This window comes from Schistocerca nitens, chromosome 4, assembly GCF_023898315.1.
Source record: "Schistocerca nitens isolate TAMUIC-IGC-003100 chromosome 4, iqSchNite1.1, whole genome shotgun sequence".
Classification (NCBI taxonomy): Eukaryota; Metazoa; Arthropoda; class Insecta; order Orthoptera; family Acrididae; genus Schistocerca; species Schistocerca nitens.
The window spans coordinates 368,685,740-368,709,253 of NC_064617.1; the positions used below are offsets into that span (position 1 = coordinate 368,685,740).

The following is a 23,514-nucleotide window of genomic DNA, read 5'->3' on the forward strand; positions in this document are numbered from 1 at the left end:
GAAATGTGGTGCTACAGAAGAATGCTGAAAATTAAATGGGTAAATCACATAACTAATGCGGAGGTACTGAACAGATTTGGGGAGAAGAGAAATTTGTGGTATAACTTGACTAGAAGAAGGGATCGGTTGGTAGGACATGTTCTGAGGCATCAAGGGATCACAAATTTAGTACTGGAGGGCAGCGTGGAGGGTAAAAATCGTAGAGGAAGGCCAAGAGATGAAATACACTAAACAGATTCAGAAGGATGTAGCTTGCAGCAGGTACTGGGAGATGAAGCTTTCACAGGATAGAGCATGGAGAGCTGCATCAAACCAGTCTCAGAACTGAGGACCACAACAACAACAACAACAACAAAGAACGCTTGTGATATGAAGTTTTTCTTGCGTTGATCGCGTGTGTGTATGCTTAATTACAAATTTCGTGAGAGCTAAGGTGCCATCTTCAGATCGACAGAGCACAGGGTCAGCAATCATACTGCGCGATAACCCGCAGGTTGTTTCCGTGCCATCGAAACGGACACATAGTAAAAAGAGACTAGAACATTAAAAATTATAGCTCCGTCTTCATAGTAAGACAGTGATACAAGTGTGGCGCATCATGAAGTGCCGCTTGTATCTGGCCTGGATACACAATGCTACATACGGCAGGATATCAGCTAGCCTGGCTTATCGCACAACATTATTTCATAAACTGTACTCTTCACATCTCAAGACGGAAGCTTAGTCCTGTCGAAAGTAGTAATCCAGTGCACATACACGCAATCGAGGCAATAAAAAACTTCACATCAGACGTTTCGTCTACATTGAATTCATTGATCGCTCTCCAGCCGGCAGTGTCAGATATTTGTAAATTTAAGTATTTCAATACTGCACTGAATAACTTTAAGCGAATTCACGAATGGTTCCTTTGAAGAGAAAATTGTAAGTTGTCCGATCGTTTCTGAGATTCTAGTAGTTCAACTACTTCCATTCGTCAATATAACTAAGCAAAAAAAAAGCAGAGCATGTTGAAAAAGGATCATGATACTACTTAATGATTCATACTTGCTTTATTGTATCTTGAGTTTATAAAGAAGGTCCGTAAGTCTATTTAGTGTCCACTTAACTTACATGAAAGCACACACTGTTCTCAACTTCACTCGAGTCACCAATTGCTGTTAACGATTCAGTTCGGTCTCTGTAAAAAAACATACAGTATTTCTTAAAAGACATCATAGTCGCCGTTGACTGTATAAAATATCTATTATTACTATTGCAAATTAGGTCTTATGGCCATTTTCAAGTAACACTGGAAAAGTTACTTTCTGTCAGAATATGAGACTATAGTACATGTACATAAGGCTATGGTACATGTCCCCCCCCCCCCCATGAACCATGGACCTTGCCGTTGGTGGGGAGGCTTGCGTGCCTCAGCGATACAGATAGCCGTACCGTAGGTGCAACCACAACGGAGGGGTATCTGTTGAGAGGACAGACAAACGTGTGGTTCCTGAAGAGGGGCAGCAGCCTTTTCAGTAGTTGCAAGGGCAACAGTCTGGATGATTGACTGATCTGGCCTTGTAACAATAACCAAAACGGCCTTGCTGTGCTGGTACTGCGAACGGCTGAAAGCAAGGGGAAACTACGGCCGTAATTTTTCCCGAGGGCATGCAGCTTTACTGTATGATTAAATGATGATGGCGTCCTCTTGGATAAAATATTCCGGAGGTAAAATAGTCCCCCATTCGGATCTCCGGGCGGGGACTACTCAAGAGGATGTCGTTATCAGGAGAAAGAAAACTGGCGTTCTACGGATCGGAGCGTGGAATGTCAGGTCCCTTAATCGGGCAGGTAGGTTAGAAAATTTGAAAAGGGAAATGGATAGGTTAAAGTTAGATATAGTGGGAATTAGTGAAGTTCGGTGGCAGGAGGAACAAGACTTCTGGTCAGGTGACTACAGGGTTATAAACACAAAATCAAATAGGGGTAATGCAGGAGTAGGTTTAATAATGAATAGGAAAACAGGAATGAGGGTAAGCTACTACAAACAGCACAGTGAACGCATTATTGTGGCCAAGATAGATACGAAGCCCACACCTACTACAGTAGTACAAGTTTATATGCCAACTAGCTCTGCAGATGACGAAGAAATTGAAGAAATGTATGATGAAATAAAAGAAATTATTCAGATAGTGAAGGGAGACGAAAATTTAATAGTCGTGGGTGACTGGAATTCGAGTGTAGGAAAAGGGAGAGAAGGAAACGTAGTACGTGAATATGGATTGGGGCTAAGAAATGAAAGAGGAAGCCGCCTGGTAGAATTTTGCACAGAGGACAACTTAATCATAGCTAACACTTGGTTTAAGAATCATGAAAGAAGGTTGTATACATGGAAGAACCCTGGAGATACTAAAAGGTATCAGATAGATTATATAATGGTAAGACAGAGATTTAGGAACCAGGTTTTAAATTGTAAGACATTTCCAGGGGCAGATGTGGACTCTGACCACAATCTATTGGTTATGACCTGTACATTAAAACTGAAGAAACTGCAAAAAGGTGGGAATTTAAGGAGATGGGACCTGGATAAACTGAAACAACCAGAGGTTGTATAGAATTTCAGGGAGAGCATAAGGGAACAATTGACAGGAATGGGGGAAAGAAATACAGTAGAAGAAGAGTGGGTAGCTTTGAGGGATGAAGTAGTGAAGGCAGCAGAGGATCAAATAGGTAAAAAGACGAGGGCTAGTAGAAATCCTTGGGTAACAGAAGAAATATTGAATTTAATTGATGAAAGGAGAAAATATAAAAATGCAGTAAATGAAACAGGCAAAAAGGAATACAAACGTCTCAAAAATGAGATCGACAGGAAGTGCAAAATGGCTAAGCAGGGATGGCTAGAGGACAAATGTAAGGATGTAGAGGCTTATCTTAGTAGGGGTAAGATAGATACTGCCTACAGGAAAATTAAAGAGACCTTTGGAGATAAGAGAAACACTTGTATGATCATTAAGAGCTCAGATGGAAACCCAGTTCTAAACAAAGAAGGGAAAGCAGAAAGGTGGAAGGAGTATATAGAGGGTCTATACAAGGGCGATGTACTTGAGGACAATATTATGGCAATGGAAGAGGATGTAGATGAAATGGGAGATACGATACTGCGTGAAGAGTTTGACAGAGCACTGAAAGACCTGAATCGAAACAAGGCCCCCGGAGTAGACAACATTCCATTGGAACTACTGGCGGCCTTAGGAGAGCCAGTCCTGATAAAACTATACCATCTGGTGAGCAAGATGTATGAAACAGGCGAAATACCCTCAGACTTCAAGAATAATATAATAATTCCGATCCCAAATAAAGCAGGTGTTGACAGATGTGAAAATTACCGAACTATCAGTTTAATAAGCCACGGCTGCAAAATACTAACGCGAATTCTTTACAGACGAATGGAAAAACTAGTAGAAGCCGACCTCGGGGAAGATCAGTTTGGATTCCGTAGAAATACTGGAACACGTGAGGCAATACTGACCTTACGACTTATCTTAGAAGAATGATTAAGGAAAGGCAAACCTACGTTTCTAGCATTTGTAGACGTAGAGAAAGCTTTTGACAATGTTAACTGGAATACTCTCTTTCAAATTCTAAACGTGGCAGGGGTAAAATACAGGGAGCGAAAGGCTATTTACAGTTTGTACAGAAACAAGATGGCAGTTATAAGAGTCGAGGGACATGAAAGGGAAGCAGTGGTTGGGAAGGGAGTAAGACAAGGTTGTAGCCTCTCCCCGATGTTATTCAATCTGTATATTGAGCAAGCAGTAAAGGAAACAAAGAAAAATTCGGAGTAGGTATTAAAATCCACGGAGAAGAAATAAAAACTTTGAGGTTCGCCGATGACATTGTAATTCTGTCAGAGACAGCAAAGGACTTGGAAGAGCAGTTGAATGGAATGGGTAGCGTCTTGAAAGGAGGATATAAGATGACCATCAACAAAAGCAAAACGAGGATAATGGAATGTAGTCGAATTAAGTCGGGTGATGCTGAGGGAATTAGATTAGGAAATGAGACACTTAAAGTAGTAAAGGAGTTTTGCTATTTGGGGAGCAAAATAACTGATGGTGGCGAAGTAGAGAGGATATAAAATGTAGACTGGCAATGGGAAGGAAAGCGTTTCTGAAGAAGAGAAATTTGTTAACATCGAGTATAGATTTAAGTGTCAGGAAGTCATTTCTGAAAGTATTTGTATGGAGTGTAGCCATGTATGGAAGTGAAACATGGACGGTAAATAGTTTGGACAAGAAGAGAATAGAAGCTTTCGAAGTGTGGTGTTACAGAAGAATGCTGAAGATTAGATGGGTAGATCACATAACTAATGAGGAGGTACTGAATATGATTGGGGAGAAGAGGAGTTTGTGGCACAACTTGACCAGAAGAAGTGATCGGTTGGTAGAACATGTTCTGAGGCATCAAGGGATCACCAATTTAGTATTGGAGGGCAGCGTGGGGGGTAAAAGTAGTAGGGGGAGACCAAGAGATGAATACACTAAGAAGATTCAGAAGGATGTAGGTTGCAGTAGGTACTGGGAGATGAAGAAGCTTGCATAGGATAGAGTAGCATGGAGAGCTGCATCAAACCAGTCTCAGGACTGAAGACCACAACAACAACAACAGTACATGTCGTCGTCAAAATGCAGTGTATGATTGGTGTGTACCATCATTGCTACGTGCACAGGCAGTATCTTTAGTAAATGTATTTTCGCGCCAACTGACTTAGCCCCACATGTTGTCAGTGCTGACTTAGCCCCACATGTTGTCAGTGCACCTGAACTTGTATATGTGATAGATTAATAGAACGATGGTAACATCGACAGTTCAGTATATATTTAACAACATATTACGATGTAATAAGTGTCGTACTCATCGAATCCTGTGGGAATCTCAAAGTCAAAAGGCTCCATTTTGAGGACGACATGTACTCATGTCAGATGATCTCATATTCTGACAGAAAGTAACTTTTGCAGTGTTGCTTGAAAATGGCCATAAGACCGAAATTGCAACAGTAATAATAGATAATTTATACAGTCAACGACGACTATGATGTCATTTAAGAAATATTGTGTGACTGTGAATTCCAACCATGAGAAGTTAATCAAACATACAGTAATTAATTCGCCAACATTGTTCATAAAATAAATATATCGCTACTCAGGCCCCTATTCGCGCCAATGTGGGGAATGGATCTTGCAGACTAGAGGCGTCGCTACACCGTCCGTCACTTCGAGCGTCAACGTTGAGCGTGCCGAGTTCAATGTGCTGCTGAACGCTCAGAAACGATGTGACGTATGTGCTCGCGACAAGTGTGCCTCAACGCACTATAAGCGATCGAAGCGCACTCCAGCTGCAGGTGTTGTCTGTATGTGGCTCGCAAATCACACTGCTTATGAAATGAAATGGACGGCCGTAAAATTCCTACGTTAGCTCTGTCAAAACGCACATTTCCGCCATTGCCCTTATGCTACTGATGTTGTTCCTTCTGTAACATACTTAAATAAATACTTCAGTATCCATGAACATGTCATAGAGCAATAAGGAAATTACCGGGTCCAGTCAATAAGGATACTGCCTTATAAAATTTCCATTGCAAGATTTGGGATACAGATGTACAATACTTCTCCATATAAGATAAAAATTATTTATAATTCTCATTTTTTAGTAAGACCTCTACAGTGTTTTTTACTTTATCGCCGTTCCTATTCAGTAGCTGAATCTTTACAACATGTAGAATGCAAAACTTAAAAGAAGAATATACGTAATATCTTAATACAATAATGCAACTACTGTAAGTTGTCTTGTAGATTACGCCAGTCGAAAAAACGCATTCCTCAGGAAAACCGCACTTTTATTTACTCATTATCGAAAGTTGTATAATACACTTTTATCAAACTAATAAGAAAGTATCAGAACCTACTAGAAATCGCGAAGGGTAGTAAAACGATAGATTATGCTAATCAATTACGGATGTTTTAGAACCCGTGTTTGTTAACTGAATGTAAATATATAAAACTGCAACGAGAAATTTTTTGAATAGTTATTTATTATTCAATGAACCGATTTTAGAACCTTTTCAGGTTCATCTTCAGATGGTTTTCTGGAAGTTACATCACTATTTCTAGCATAATGCTGGGTGCTGGCTCTGTGTCAAAGATGGAACATGCTTTACTTTGTCGCCTTCAGTGCTGTTTATCTGTCGATATGGACTTTAGCTTTGCACTTACTGCGAGAGTATGCGTGGCTTTACTTCTGTTAGTTTCCATTTGTATGTTTCCATTTTGATGGCCTGGTGGTACATCACTTCACACACTCTTCCACAATCTGTACACATTTACTCCGTGATAGCGAAACGTCACCAGCACCCAGCATGTGCTATACAACTGTTGTTTGTTACAAAGAGCTTGACAAAAGATACGACATAGGCCAAGCAATTGTTAGCCGCGCGGAGTGGCCGAACGGTTAGAGGCGCCATGTCACTGACTGCACGGTCCCTCCCGCCGGATGTTCGAGTCCTCCCTCGGGCATGGGTGTGGGTGTTGTTATTAGCATGAGTTAGGTTAAGTAGTGTGTAAGTCTAGGGACTCATGACCTCAGCAATTTGGTCCCTTAGGAATTCACACACACAAAAACAAATGTTTCAGTCAACGAGATGCGATCCAGCAATACGTCATCTGTTACTTTCCAGCTCAGCGACTATTTCATTGTGTTACGCCACCCATCAGTAATTTACGGCCATACTTTGCATTTTACTGTCTCCTGAAAGCTTTAATCGTAGATATGTCATTAAGTGACATTTAATTATAGCAAATTGTAACAAGAACAATGCATTTTTGATGAATCTTCAGTGTGCCGCTGCCTTGATACGGCATACTTTTATAATACGCAACAATTCTTTACTCACCAATACGACGTTTCCCGCCATTTTATTACAATAGATCAGAACAGGTTTTCGATAGATACTCAAATTCTTGGGCTTACAAACGTCAAATATACATAAGAACTTCAAATGAAAACCAATATTACGTCACTCAATTATTTACTTAGGGAGTTGGCGGGGATGTGGCGTAGATAGCGTTCTTTCATCTCATTGATCTACGTTCAAATGCACATTCAGAGTATCTGGCATGCTAGATATTGCTCCGCACATTCGGAAAGATTCCCCCAATGTGCTTTTTCCTTCCTACACCCTCAACACCCAGCGATAGACTGCACGGGCCATATGCCGGCGGCGTAACTTCTACGCGCCTTTTCTGCAGGCGTGTAAAGCTAGCCTCATCCTCTATCTGATGGAGCATCCTCGCGTCACTAGTGGTCTGAGATGGGACAGAGTAATGTTCGATGCATTTCCTTCTCCCACTCTTTTCCAACTTGAATTTTTCCTCCGTCTTTACTGTTCTCACTGTCGATGAAACGTTAAACACTAATTCTTCTTTCAGTTTTTTTCTGCTTCGACATCTCGTTAAATATTCAATTCCATGCCCTGTCACTGTCTAATCACTTCTTGTGCTCCACTGCTGATCACCACAATCTCGAAGAGAGAGTAAAACAGAGTCTCCTTTCGAGAATTTTATCTACGTAAGGTACTGTGAGCTCCCAGTTACTTCCTGTCAGAACACATACGAATCAAAGCAGAGTTTAAATTATATCACAGACGTTGTATTATGTAGTGCGTTAAGTTTCCATTAATGACGCTGGATAGTAACTGTTCACCCATACCCAGTACACTGTAATGTAGCCGGAAAGTTCAATGCAATTTCCAAGTTCAGCAGTTTGGATTTAATAATTATTCTACTTTTTCTAACAACTGTTTTCCTGTTGTCTGAAAGAATACCTCATACTGTTCTTTGGTTTTTAGACATAACTACAGGAATATCGGCAGATGAGTAACAGTGCTATACTTTCATAAACGTTTAGCGTTAAATGTTTCAGAAGATCGAGGAAGAGAAAAGTAAAGAGAATAGAACTGGTCTAAATGGGTCTCTGCAGATGTTACACATGTACGATAACGAAACAACAAGGCAATAAAGGAAAACGTATGAAGTTTGCCAAAAAATGAAACGGTAAAAGCTTACGACTATAAAATGCTAATCAACGAACAAATAAATTCTGTTATCATAACGGCTAATTTCTAGAATCAAAGAGAAATTTCATGAATGGAAGTGAAGGATGCAATGGCCTACATACTAGAAGTACGTTTCTGTCCTGTACTGAGGTTATGGAACATATTCCTCGAGCTTTACACGTCGAGCACAAAAGGATACGATAAGGTAACGCGGAAAAATAGCTAACTACCGTAAACTCGGAAATTTAAGAAAACCTCCTGTTTGATATCAGAGAGGTATGTTGTTGTTGTTGTGGTCTTCAGTCCTGAGACTGGTTTGATGCAGCTCTCCATGCTACTCTATGCTTTGCAAGCTTCTTCATCTCCCAGTACCTACTGCAACCTACATCCTTCTGAATATGCTTAGTGTATTCATCTCTTGGTCTCCCTCTACGATTTTTACCCTCCACGCTGCCCTCCAATACTACATTGGTGATCCCTTGATGCCTCAGAACATGTTCTACCAACCGATCCCTTCTTCTGGTCAAGCTGTGCCACAAACTTCTCTTCTCCCCAATCCTATTCAGTACTTCCTCATTAGTTATGTGATCTACTCATCTAATCTTTAGCATTCTTCTGTAGCACCACATTTCGAAAGCTTCTATTCTCTTCTTGTCCAAACTATTTATCGTCCATGTTGCACTTCCATACATGGCTACACTCCATACAAATACTTTCAGAAATGACTTCCTGACACTTAAATCTATACTCGATGTTAACAAATTTCTCTTCTTCAGAAACGCTTTCCTTCCCATTGCCAGTCTACATTTTATATCCTCTCTACTTCGACCATCATCAGTTATTTTGCTCCCCAAATAGCAAAACTCCTTTACTACTTTAAGTGTCTCATTTCCTAATCTCATTCCCTCAGCATCACCCGACTTAATTCGACTACATTCCATTATCCTCGTTTTGCTTTTGTTGATGGTCATCTTATATCCTCCTTTCAAGACGCTACCCATTCCATTCAACTGCTCTTCCAAGTCCTTTGCTGTCTCTGACAGAATTACAATGTCATCGGCGAACCTCAAAGTTTTCATTTCTTCTCCGTGCATTTTAATACCTACTCAGAATTTTTCTTTTGTTTCCTTTACTGCTTGCTCAATATACAGATTGAATAACATCGGGGAGAGGCTACAACCCTGTCTTACTCCCTTCCCAACAACTGCTTCCCTTTCATGTCCCTCGACTCTTATAACTGCCATCTGGTTTCTGGACGAATTGTAAATAGCCTTTCGCTCCCTGTATTTTACCCCTGCCACCTTTAGAATTTGAAAGAGAGTATTCCAGTCAACATTGTCAAAAGCTTTCTCTAAGTCTACAAATGCTAGAAACGTAGGTTTGCCTTTCCTTAATCTTTCTTCTAAGATAAGTCGTAAGGTCAGTATTGCCTCACGTGTTCCAGTATTTCTGCGGAATCCAAACTGATCTTCCCCGAGGTCGGCTTCTGCCAGTTTTTCCATTCGTCTGTAAAGAATTCGTGTTAGTATTTTGCAGCTGTGACTTATTAAACTGATTGTTCGGTACTTTTCACATCTGTCAACACCTGCTTTCTTTGGGGTTGGAATTATTATATTATTCTTGAAGTCTGAGGGTATTTCGCCTGTTTCATACATCTTGCTCACCAGATGCTAGAGTTTTGTCGGGACTGGCTCTCCCAAGGCCGTCAGTAGTTCCAATGGAATGTTGTCTACTCCGGAGGCCTTGTTTCGACTCAGGTCTTTCAGTGCTCTGTCAAACTCTTCACGCAGTATCGTGTCTCCCATTTCATTTTCATCTACATCCTCTTCCATTTCCATAATATTGTCCTCAAGTACATCGCCCTTGTATAGACCCTCTATATACTCCTTCCACCTTTCTGCTTTCCCTTCTTTGCTTAGAACTGGGTTTCCATCTGAGCTCTTGATATTCATACAAGTGGTTCTCTTTTCTCCAAAGGTCTCTTTAATTTTCCTGTAGGCAGTATCTATCTTACCCCTAGTGAGATAAGCCTCTACATCTTTACATTTGTCCTCTAGCCATCCCTGCTTAGCCATTTTGCACTTCCTGTCGATCTCATTTTTGAGACGTTTGTATTCCTTTTTGCCTGCTTCATTTACTGCATTTTTATATTTTCTCCTTTCATCAATTAAATTCAATATTTCTTCTGTTACCCAAGGATTTCTACTAGCCCTCGTCTTTTTACCTACTTTATCCTCTGCTGCCTTCACTACTTCATCCCTCAAAGCTACCCATTCTTCTTCTACTGTATTTCTTTCCCTCATTTTTGTCAATCGTTCCCTAATGCTTTCCCTGAAGCTCTCTACAACCTCTGGTCCTTTCAGTTTATCTAGGTCCCATCTCCTCAAATTCCCACCTTTTTGCAGTTTCTTTAGTTTTAACCTACAGTTCATAACCAATAGATTGTGGTCAGAGTCCACATCTGTCCCTGGAAATGTCTTACAATTTAAAACCTGGTTCCTAAATCTCTGTCTTACCATTATATAAACTATCTGATACCTTTTGGTATCTCCAGGGTTCTTCCATGTATACAACCTTCTATCATGATTCTTAAACCAAGTGTTAGCTATGATTAAGTTGTGCTCTGTGCAAAATTCTACCAGGCGACTTCCTCCTTCATTTCTTAGCCCCAATCCATATTCACCTACTACGTTTCCTTCTCTCCCTTTTCCTACTACCGAATTCCTGTCACCCATGACTATTAAATTTTCGTCACCCTTCACTATCTAAATAATTTCTTTTATTTCATCAGTTGGCATATAAACTTGTACTACTGTAGTAGGTGTGAGCTTCGTATCTATCTTGGCCACAATAATGCGTTCACTATGCTGTTTGTAGTAGCTTACCCGCATTCCTATTTTCCTGTTCATTATTAAACCTACTCCTGCATTACCCCTATTTGATTTTGTGTTTATAACCCTGTAGTCACCTGACCAGAAGTCTTGTTCCTCCTGCCACCGAACTTCACTAATTCCCACTATATCTAACTTTAACCTATCCATTTCCCTTTTCAAATTTTCTAACCTACCTGCCCGATTAAGGGATCTGACATTCCACGCTCCGATCCGTGGAAGGCCAGTTTTCTTTCTCCTGATAACGACACCATCTTGAGTAGTCCCCGCCCGGAGATCCGAATGGGGGACTATTTTACCTCCGGAATATTTTACCCAAGAGGACGCCATCATCATTTAATCATACAGTAAAGCTGCATGCCCTCGGGAAAAATTACGGCTGTAGTTTCCCCTTGCTTTCAGCCGTTCGCAGTACCAGCACAGCAAGGCCGTTTTGGTTATTGTTACAAGGCCAGATCAGTCAATCATCCAGACTGTTGCCCTTGCAACTACTGAAAAGGCTGCTGCCCCTCTTCAGGAGCCACACGTTTGTCTGGCCTCTCAACAGATACCCCTCCGTTGTGGTTGCACCTACGGTACGGCTATCTGTATCGCTGAGGCACGCAAGCCTCCCCACCAACGGCAAGGTCCATGGTTCATGGGGGTGATCAGAGAGTTATGATAAACCTAATTTGACAGAAAAACATGGAACTGGTAAGTGCTGTGGACTACTATAGATGGATAGAAATGATAGGAAAATCTCTTGAGTACTAGCGATGTACTATGAGAGACGTCAAACAGGAATTTGGGAAACTTTTTCATTGCACTAAATTCGCAGAAAGAAAGCAGACGTGAAACATCTGTCGAAAGGATTCTTTAAGAATATGGAGAAACGCTAAAAGATGTTTGAACGTCTGAACTACGGTAACTCTCAGTGCAACATAACAACAACAAATTCAAGTATAATTATAATTTTTCTTAACTCTCGGATCAGGATATGCTGCGTAGATCTCCGAGAATCCTCTTGGAAATCAGTGTTCTAAAGTTGTCACCCGTTTCAGCCTCGTGCGGGCTCGTGTGCACATACACACACACACGCAAAAACACACACACACACACACACACACACACACACACACACACACACACACAAACTTGGATAGAATGAGAATATCCAGCATAACTACAAATTTTTGCCTAAAGATGTGGTATCTAGTGATTTTTTGTGATAAACAGTATGCTGGTTGTGTTAAATGATCTTTAAATTTCAATTTCATTTTATAATAATGAATTTCTGATAAGGTCAAATTTGTCGAGATGTATCCCTTAACTCCGAGGTGTAGCTTTCCACTGCGGTTGACAGCTGTTAATGTCACTTTTTTGGCGTTTTTGGTCAGTCCTGTGGCTGTAAATGCACACAGCCCACTCCAATAGATGCTGCCTATTGGTTTTGTGCCCTGGGTGTATTTGCAGCCTCAGGATTGATTAAAGAAACCAAAGAAGCGACATTAACACCTGTCCGTCGCAATGGAAAACTGTACACAGGGTTAAACAGTAAATGGAAAACTATCACCGGAAGACAATTAAGTAGTTACTCAACCCTGCACACACGGAAGCTTAATTTTTACGTCCATTTAATGTCGAAATCATTGCCCATTTGAACAACATTAAGGACTGAAATCAGCATGTAACAACCATGAATATTGTTCAGTCAAAATGAAGATATCAAATATCGCAGTATTTATGCCAGTCGCAGCTAAATGGGGAAAAGGTACTTGTTGTATCATAATTAACAGAAAAAGCTGATACGGGTGGTCTGCCTCAGTAGCCCACTGGTAGCGTGACTGGCAGAGATGCAGAGGACCTGGTTTAGATTCCTGGTACTGCCAGGTAATCCTCCCTTGGTGAGAGGACTGGAGCAGGATACACTTAGCTTCACCATGGCAACTGAGGAGCTAGTTGAGTGAGAAGTAGTGTCTCTAAGATTAAGAAAGCCGACAACGGCCGGGTGAGCGGTGTGCTGTAGATACGCCCCTCCATACAGCATACAATGATGTCATTGGCAGAGGATGATACGGTGGTCAGTCGATCCCGGTTGATTCATCAGGGTGCAAACTCTTATGTTTCCTTGCTGAAGCGAGTGGAGGATTACGGTAACTTAAGTAAAGAGAAAAAGAAAAAAAACTAGTAAACAAGAGCACGCAGAGAATTGTTAATGTATCGTTATGTACCACCACTGTCTGCAGTACGAAATTCCAAATAATTAGTTCGTATATCTTTATAGTGTCAACTTTCTAATGAAGTCTCGACTTACTGGTCTCAAATTTCGCTAGTGGTCCATGATTGGAGAATGTAGTAGGTAAACACTGAGGTGAAAAAACGTGAAAAGATGTCCGGCGCGCTTATGGCCGCACGATGGGAATGAAAAGACTCTGAGCGCGGAATGGTAGATGGAGAAAGACAGGTGGGACATTCCATTTCGAAAATCGTTTGGTAATTCAACATTCAGAGACCCACAGAGTCAGGTGTGTGCTGAGAATACCAAATTTTAGGCACTAGCTCTCACCACCGACAACGCAGTCTGCGACAGCCTTCACGTAAAAACCGAGAAGAGCGGTGTTTGCGTAGAGTTGTCAGTGCTAAGAGATAAGCAACACTGCGTGAAATAATCGCTGAAACAGTGAAATAGAGAAGTAGTGAAGCAACTCAGATCACATAATAAAAGCAAGTCTTCTGGTCCAGACTGTATACCAATTAGGTTCCTTTCGGATTATGCTGATGCATTAGCTCCATACTTAACATACAACCGTTCGCTCGACGAAAGATCCGCACCCAAAGACTGGAAAGTTGCACATGTCACACCAATTTTCAAGAAAGGTAGTAGGAGTAACCAAAAATGGTTCAAATGGCTCTGAGCACTATGGGACTCAACTACTGAGGTCATAAGTCCCCTAGAACTTAGAACTACTTAAACCTAACTAACCTAAGGACAACACACACATCCATGCCCGAAGCAGGATTCGAACCTGCGACCGTAGTGGTCGCGCGGTTCCAGACTGTAGCGCCAGAACCGCTCGGCCACCAGCGGCCGGCTAGTAGGAGTAACCCACTAAATTATGCAGCAGGATTTTATAACATATATTGTGTTCGAACATTAGGAATTACCTCGAAAGAAACGGTCTATTGACACACAGGCGACATGGGTTAGAAAACATCGTTCCTGTGAAACATAACTAGCTGTTTATTCACATGAAGTGCTGAGTGCTAGTGAAAAGGTATTTCAGATCGATTCCGTATTCCTGGATGTCCAGAAGGCTTTTGACACTCTACCACACAAGCGGCTCCTAGTAAAATTGCGTGCTTATGGAATATCGTCTCAGTTATGTGACTGGATTTGCGATTTCTTGTCAGAGAGGTTCGTAGTAACTGACGGAAAGTCATCGAGTAAAACAGAAGTGATTTCAGGCGTTCCCCAAGGTAGTCGTATAGGCCCTTTGCTGTTTCTTATCTATATAATCTGCAGATGACGCTGTCGTTTATCGACTAATAAAGTCATCAGAAGATCAAAACAAACTGCAAAACGATTTACAAAAGACATATGGATGATGTGAAAAGTGGCAGTAGACCCTAAATAACGAAAAGTGTGAGGTCATTCACATTAGTGCTAAAAGGAACTCGTTAAACTCCGGTTACACGATAAATCAGTATAATTTAAAGCCGTAAATTCAACTAAATACCCAGGTATTACAATTACGAACAACTTAAATTGGAAAGAACACATATAAAATGCTGCGAGGAAGGCTAACCAAAGGTTGCGTTTTATTGGCAGGACACTTAGAAAATGTAACAGACCTACTAATGAGACTGCCTACACTACGCTTGTGCGTCCTCTTTTAGAATACTGCTGCGTGGTGTGGGATACTTACCAGGTAGGACTGACGGAGTACATCGAAAAAGTTCAAAGAAAGGCAGCACGTTTTGTACTTTCGCGAAATATTGGAGAGAGTGTTACAGAAATGATACAGGATTTGGGTTGGAAATCATTAAAAGAAAGGCGTTTTTCGTTGCGACGGAATCTTCTCACGAAATTTCATTCATCAACTTTCTCCTCCGAATGCGAAAATGTTTTGTTGACACCGACCTACATAGGGCGGAACGATCACCAAGATTAAAAATAAGGGAAATCAGAGCTCGTACGGAAAGATGTAGGTGTTCATTCTTTCCGCGCGCTATACGAGATTAGAATAATAGAGAATTGTGAAGGTGGTTCGATGAACCCTCTGCCAGTCACTTAAATGTGATTTGCAGAGTAGCCATGTAGAAGTAGATATAGATGTAGATGCAGAATCTATGTGGGACGTACGACGGAGTGTCTTTGCTAACAGCACGACATCGCCTGCAGCGTCTCTCGTCGGCTCGTGACCATATCGGGTGAATCTTCGACGACTGAAGAACGGTAGCCTGGTCCGATGAGACCCGATTTCAGCTGGGAAGAGCTGAAGGTAGTGTTCGAATGTGGCACAAACCTCACGAAGCTATGGACCCAAGTGGTAGACAAGGCACTGTGCAAGCTGATAGTACTTCCATAGTGGTGTGCGCTGTGTTTCCATGGAATGGATTAGGTTCCCTGGTCCAACTGAACCAATAAATGTAAATGTCGTGTGACTAGGGCCCCCCATCAGGTAGACCGTTTGCCGGGTGCAAGTCTTTCGAATTGACGCCACGTCGGCAACTTGTGTGTCGATGGAGATGAAATGATGGTGATCAGGACAACACGACACCCAGTCCCTGAGCGAAGAAAATCTCCGACCCAGCCGGGAATCGAACCCGGACCCTTCGGATTGACATTCTGTCGCGCTGACCATTCAGCTACCGGGGGCGCACACTGAACCGGTAATTGACTGGGAATAGTTATGTGCGGCTATTTGGAGACCATTTACAGTCATTCACGTTCCCAAACATGTCATCAGGCCACACTAGCTCGCAATTGGTTTGAAGAACATTCTCGACAGTTCGAGAAAATGCTTTGGCCACCCACATCTCCCGACATGATTATGGACGGCAGTAGTGGCAGCATGGTTACATATTTCTGCAGGGGACTTCCGATGACTTGTTGAGTCCATGCCACGTCGACTTGCTGCACTACGCCGGGCAAAAGAAGCTCCAGAACGATAGTTGGAGGTATCCCGTGACTTTTGTCACCTCAGCGTATGTGGCACACTTTTCTGTTGATGTAAGCCGGTATCTAAAGCCCCAGTATGGTCCAAGAAAGATACATAGAACCGAACCTACATCTTGGTCTCCAAAATCATCTGACCTCTGTCCTCTCGATATCCCTGTCTGGGATCATCTCAAAAGTGAAATCTGTAGCACTCCCGATAGCACCGTTGCAAATCTGTTGCAGCGAAATGTATAATATTATCCATTTACGAGGTGGCCCAGTATGTTCGATAGAATTGGTAATTCATTGCAAAGGTGAGCACACTGTGAGACCTGTATCCAAGGATGGCTCGTGGAACACCTCATGTAATATGTACGGTAAATTGTAACATGTAACATGCTGAAGCAGTATCGTATTCCTTGTTAAGGTAGTCAACAGGTTGAATTTGAGCATAACTAGAGGGGGGAATTAATTGAAAATTTTAAACTGCAAATAAAGTTTTGCTAACTAGGATGGTATTTCGTACTGAAGAGTGGCGTCTAGGAACCACACATTCGGAATTATTTCACAAACGGCTCATTTGCAGACTCGTGTATAGTTCTTATTTCTATTATCATTCACTTTCACCTATGTTAGATTTCGCTTTTTATTATGCAGGGTTGGCCTGAAACAGTTTGAAAAGCTTGTGAGGGTGTTTCAGGGTAGATTATGTTGAGAAATAATATTAAGAAAAAACAATTCGATACATTGGGCCGTTTCAGAGTTAATTAGCATTGATGTTAGGCAAGCGCGCTGTTGCGCGTGCAGACTCAAGCGGCACGCCTGATCAGTATGAGTTGTTGTCATACTGTAGAGAGAGCGCACGAGACTGCTGAGTCTTGGGCTCTGGTTCGATCCTGACTACCATCCCATGTCCATTTTTCGTATCGCTCTCTTCTTCGGTTTTAGGAAACCAAATAAAAACACCTTTGGCAAACTGACAATGGGGCCACTTTAATTTGCGCGCGAAATGTTAACTGACGTGGAAACGGCGCAACGTTTCCACTTTTTTTCCTTTAACAATTATTTGTCAGCATAACCTAATGTGCAGCTCCATTACAAGCTTTTCATACTGTTTCTGAACTCCCTGTTCATTTATCGTTATTTTGTGTAATTATCACCTGTGGGCTTCATTAATTTAGAGCTCTTGCCACCTCTTTAATATCTGTGCTTTCGCAAAATTTAGAATGAGTTCTCAAAGTTTACGAATGAAACAGAGGACGGTTAGAGTTCGTCGTGTCGTCGACAATGGGATTACAGACAAAGATTATTCATTGATTGGGGTAGAACGAAAAAGGGAACAGGCGGACTCATTGTCACGGAAACCGCCCTGATAGGCGCCTTTAGCGATTTCAGGATTTCATGAGACCCTAAAACTGCAAGTGGAGACAGGGACAGAACCCGTACCTCTCAAATGTGGGAGCCAGTGCTCTAACCCCTGTGCTAGTCCACACTGTTTAAAGTTTATAGTACAACTGTAAAAGTAGGGATGGGGGTAGTGGAGAAGCGCTGTCATTACAACATTCGCTGATGTATGATGCTACACAGCGAAACCAACAGCATCGGCACCACTGGAGGCAGATACGAGGAAAGTACACTTTACGGCTAACCTTGCTTCCGCTAGTTCTCAGTACTGCGGCGGAAGAGATCGTGTGAGTTCTATTTACAGCGACGCCGAGGGGAACTTAATTGTAATTTAGCCTTTCTAAGCGGATTAAGATGGAGGGGCGGGTGGAGTGTTCCCGCCTCTTCCGTGAAATAAGCTCCCGGTGCAACTACCTGCTGATAAACAAAAACCAGGTAATGAATTTGTTATGGGTCACGGATTAGGTCTCCATAGAGCACAGATCCTTTTGTGTTTTAATATAAAGCATTATGAACAAAATACTGGTAGAGCACGCTATGAATATCAAATTAATTCCATCCGGAAAATTAAAGGGCATTATTCTCATTCACGGATAGGACAAGGTAATGAACGAGGCTGGCGCATACATTATTCGTGTAACCTTATTAATGTAGTACCGTAGTTATTACATTGTGTTCCCACCAAAGAAGCGGGGCTAAATTTATCCGTATTCTCGTTTGGTTACCGCTTGCGTGTGCTTCGTCTGTGAGCTATGTCACATCTGAATAAAGTGGTTCCTGATACTGGCTGAAGAGTTGCTAGAAAGTAAATTGGCGGTACTACTACTTCCCGTAATTTCCTCTCTTTTGTTCTTCGCTCCTTCTAGGATAAAAATTTATATTAGCAATGTCATTAAGTATCCCGAAAAGAGCGTCAGGTACAGGGTAAGTGTTCAACTGAGAGGAGCTTACGTGGCACCTGTGCTTCGTTCGGGCTTGTGTGTGTGTGTGTGTGTGTGTGTGTGGGTGGATGTGTGTGTGTGTGTGTCGGGCGGGGGGTGGATAGATAGGTGGGTGTGGAGAGAGTTCACAGGACTGTGTAGGTCTTGATGAAGCTAGCATGGGAGAGCGGTGTAGGGAAAGGGGGGGGGGGAGGGGGAAGTCGTACATCAAAAAGCTTCAAGAGTGGGAGTCGAGAGGGAAGACTTGACCTGGCTCGTCGAGATACGGCCGGCTTAAAGCGACGTTGAGACGAAAGGTGAAAAGCGGAGAACTGTACCAGTGCTAATGAATTGCCACAAAGTATGAGCGACGATGTGACTCTTGCTCTTCAGCACGAAACTTACTACGAGCCCTGTGTGGCAAGAGCCGACCGACTAAATTTCAGAGGATATAAGTACTTATTCTGTTGAGAAGCAGGTAGTCCAAGTAGCAATTTTCGCTTTTGTCGTGACACTGAAGACTCGCAATTTATATTCAGCTGTACAGCAAAATTTGCTACAGCAGTTAAATTCAGTGTGTTTAAACAAGTCTGGGTCCAGACAGAGCAACATTCGTCACAGCATACTGGTAAAAAAAATGTTAATACAGTATTTCTTAAGCGCAGGACCATCTGTGGAAAGGTCCCAGAAGTAAGCTCGCTTGTAAATGATAACAACGCCCACATAGTTCCATGGGCAGAATGATGGATGATACCAGAGGTTAATAGAAAGGAAATTACAAACTCAGAGCTGAATGTATATCGCATAAATAGGCTGAACGCTGGTGGTGGAGGCGTGTTTATAGCAATCAAAAATACGATAATTTCTTATGAGATAATTACAGACCCAAAATGCCAAATAATTTGAGCGAAAATAAATTGTTAAATGTGATTTAAACACGGTAATCAGATACTTTTGTAGACCCCTGCCTCAGAAACAGTAGCGGCGGAACAGCTGAGAGGAAACTTAGAAAATGTTTCGCGAAATTTGCTGGCCATGTTATAGTTTGACGTGAAAATTTAGCTTACCAGCTACAGACTGGGAGGAAAAAGTGATTAGGATGGATATTAGAGACTGGGAATCGTGTTAAATCGTTTTCAATGCCTTATCCAAAAATTACCTTGAGTAGGTAATTAGAGAACCGACGCATGAAGATAACATCTTAGAACTGTTGGTGACAAATACACCTGACCATTTCGACTCGGGTAGCGTAGAAGAGAAGCTTAGTCATCATAAGGCTGTTACAGGTTCACTGAATACCGCTATAAATGGGAATAGAAAGAAAGGCAAGAAGATACTTCTTTTTAGCAAGAGTGACATTGACAGGTCATCACGAAAATCTCATGTCCAACACTGACAATGTTCATCATTAATGGACAGAGATTAATAGCATCGTACATCATGCTTTAGACAGATATATGTACTGTAAGTAGGCTGTTTATGTTTTCTTATTGGCAACGTTACGTAGCGCTCTGTATGAAAATCACTGGCTGTGCTGTGTGCAGTCTGTGGCTAGTTTGCATTGTTGTCTGCCATTGTAGTGTTGGGCAGCGGCAGCTGGATGTGAACAGCTCGTAGCGTTGCGCAGTTGGAGGTGAGCCGCCAGCAGTGGTGGATGTGGGGAGAGAAATGGCGGAGTTTTGAAATTTGTAAGACTGTATGTCGTGAACTGCTATGTATATTATGATTTTTCAATACTATTAAGGTAAATACATTGTTTGATCTCTCTATTAAAATCTTTCATTTGCTAAATATGCCTATCAGTAGTTAGTGCCTTCCATAGTTTGAATCTTTTATTTAGCTGGCAGTAGTGGCGCTCGCTGTTTTGCAGTAGTTCGAGTAACGAAGATTTTTGTGAGGTAAGTGATTTGTGAAACGTATAGGTTAATGTTAGTCAGGGCCATTCTTTTGTTGGGATTACTGAAAGTCAGACTGCGTTGCGCCAAAAATATTGTGTGTCAGTTTAAGCACAGTCATGTATAATTGTTTGAAGGGGACGTTTCAGTACTGATGAGAATTGTGATGAATGAAAAAGCCTCATCGTGGTTTTACAACTGTGTTAGAAAGCTGCTACGAAAGGAAAATAGGAAACTTTACTGCAAGTTTGAATGTATCCAAAGCCTGATAGAAAACAAAAAACGAAGCCAAAATTAGCGCAGAGAGGGCTTTGTGAGAAGCGTTCAACGGATACGAAAATGAAACTACCCACCAGCTTGACAGGAATCCCAGAAAGTTCTGGTCTTAAATTAAGTCAGTAAATAGATCGAATCCATCTGCCTAGACACTCTGACGATAACAGCACTGGAGCAGAAAGAAGCGGAACAGACTGAAACAGCAAACGTCTTTTCTCAAGACTGTTTCTCACAAGAAAATCGTAGCACGAACGACGAATGACAAATATCGAGATAAGTGATAGGAGATAGGAAAGCAACTAAAATCACTCAACAGAAGACAGTCCGCTGGAACTGACAGGATATCAATACGATTCTACACATGTGAAAGAATCTACCCTCTTCTTGCAGCAGTGTACCGTAGGATTCTAGAGAAGTGAAGCATTCCATCGTTGGGAAAAATCACACGTCAATACCTTTTTCAAAGGATCGTCGAACAGTCGCACAGAACTGTCTCTGATGTCAGTCTGTTGTAGAATTTCGGACCAGGTTTTATTCTCGCCTATTGGTTCCTCTCTGTAGGATGCAGCTTGGCTTCCGGAAACGACAATTGTGTGACTTGTGAAACCCTGCTCGCCCCAATCGTTCCAGAGTCACACAAAGCAGCTAGATGCCGTGTTACTCGACATCCGGAAGGCATTCGAAACAGCTCCACACTGCCACATAATGAACGAAATATGAACGTAAGGAATATCAGACCGGGTGTGTGACTGGATTGAATAGATTCTAGCAAATGGAACACAGCATGTCATTCAGAGAAAAGTTTTCAGACGAAAAAGTAACTTCCAGCGTGCCCTATTGGAGTGTTACAAGACCATTACTTTTCACAGTATATATTTTTTTTACCTAGTAGATAACTTAGGAAGCTCTATGACCTTTTTACGGGTGATGTTGTTGTATACTGAGAAGCTGCGACACTAGAAATTGTACTGAAACGCAGGAGGCCCGGCAGAGGATTCAAATTGGTTCAGATGGCTCTAAGCACTATGGGACTTAACATCTGAGGTCATAAGTCCTCTAGACTTAGAACTACTTAAACCTAACTAACCTAAGAGCATCACACACATCCATTCCCGAGGCAGGATTCGAAACTGCGACCGTAGTAGCAGCGCGATTGCGGACTGAAGCGACAAGCCGGCCGGTGTGACCGAGCGGTTCTAGGCGCTACAGTCTGGAACCGCGCTACCGCTACGGTCGCAGGTTCGAATCCTGACTCGGGAATGGATATGTGTGATGTCCTTATGGTAGTTAGGTTTCATTAGTTCTGGGTTCTAGGGGACTGATGACCTCAGAAATTAAGTCCCATACTGCTCAGAGCCATTTGAACCATGTTTTGAACTGAAGCGCCTAGAACCGCTCGGCCATAGCGGCCGGCCCGGCAGAGGATCGATACTTGATGCAGGGAGTACCAATTGAGACTCAACATAAACAAATGCAATGTATAGCAAATGCATATCCACGAAACCTTCATTTTAAGATTTAAAAAATGTGGAAGTGTCACTGGTACCAGACAATTCCGTAATATATCTGGATGTATTGGCTGATTTTAGGTGGAACCACCACATAAAATTATTTGCTAGCAACTCAGATGTCAGACAGTTTCATTGGAATAATCCTCAGAAAGCTCGTTCGACCAGTACTCGAACACTGCTTTTCGGTATGAAATCGATACCAGATAGAATAGAGGGAACAGAGATCCAAGGAAAAGCAGCACGTTACGCTGCTGGTCTTTTAGTAACTGTCTCGGAGATCGTCAGTCAGCTCCAGTGCCAGACACTGCAAGACAGATGTTCTGCATCAGGATGCGGTATGTTGTTGAAGTTCCGACATTTCCTAGTAGAGTCAGCGAATATATTGCTTCCTCCTAAATACATCTAGCGGAAAGGTCGCCAAGATGAAATGAGAGAAATTCGATCAATCGATCTTCCCACGAACCATAAGCGACTGGAACAGGAAAAGTGGGGAGTGACAGTGTAACACAAAGTACTCTCAGCCACAAACCGTAATGTGGATTGCGGCGTATTGATGCAGATGTAGAAAATTTCGCCCTGATCGTTAAATACTTCATCGACCAACATACTTTCGAAGTATTCTTTTTCGGTTTTTCTATTCTATATACCCTGAAAGTTTCATTTTTTGATAATATCTATTCCCATGACTGACGCAGAGTACTTGATTTAGGTATCCAAAAGTCGTTTTAGTTGCATTCCTAGTAACAGTATTTGTGCAAAGCTGCACAAGTAATAACAAACAGTGAATAGAACTCATTAAGTGCAGATGCAGGTAAATTCTTTCTTCGGAAAAAAGTTATAATCAAGTAAAAATTAAGCTACCGGTAGTGCATAGCACCTACCTGGGTATCCTTTTAATTAATAGATTAAATGTTGTTAGCATAAGCTTGAAAACTATGAAGCAGTACAGTAACAGTTTTTTGTTAACACAGTACACGGATTAAGTTTATATGATTTCGGCTCTTTCCACATTCCTGAAGGGACGAATGAATGACTCGGAAGTAGTAGCTTTCCATGTGGGCTACTAATTCAGTTCTCGGCTTGATATTCCCTAACAATTAAATCTAAGTTATCTGCACTGCCAGGAGACAGTTCACTTGCTGTGTGGAATTGTGAGCCCTGTTCGACCCGCCAAACCACACTTCTTATCATTTGTTTTCAAACCTCAAACAACACAGTCTTCATTTTGTATTCGATCAGGTATTATTAAATACAGGTCATTCACATCCACTTGTTTCTAAGAGTCTATATTAACCACGTCGGGATGTTATTCCACCTATTTAACAAATAAAAGTATTAACGTCACTACTTTTGTGATAAACAAGTGACACTAATCAGTTTTATTACTT

At 41.8% G+C, this 23,514-nt stretch overlaps 1 protein-coding gene across 1 annotated transcript in view; it reads left to right on the forward strand.

The window, feature by feature from the left end:
- The window catches only part of LOC126252316 (myb-related transcription factor, partner of profilin-like), a 90,003-nt gene that overhangs the window by 30,376 nt on the left and 36,113 nt on the right, over positions 1–23,514 (forward strand). The window lies entirely within an intron of this gene.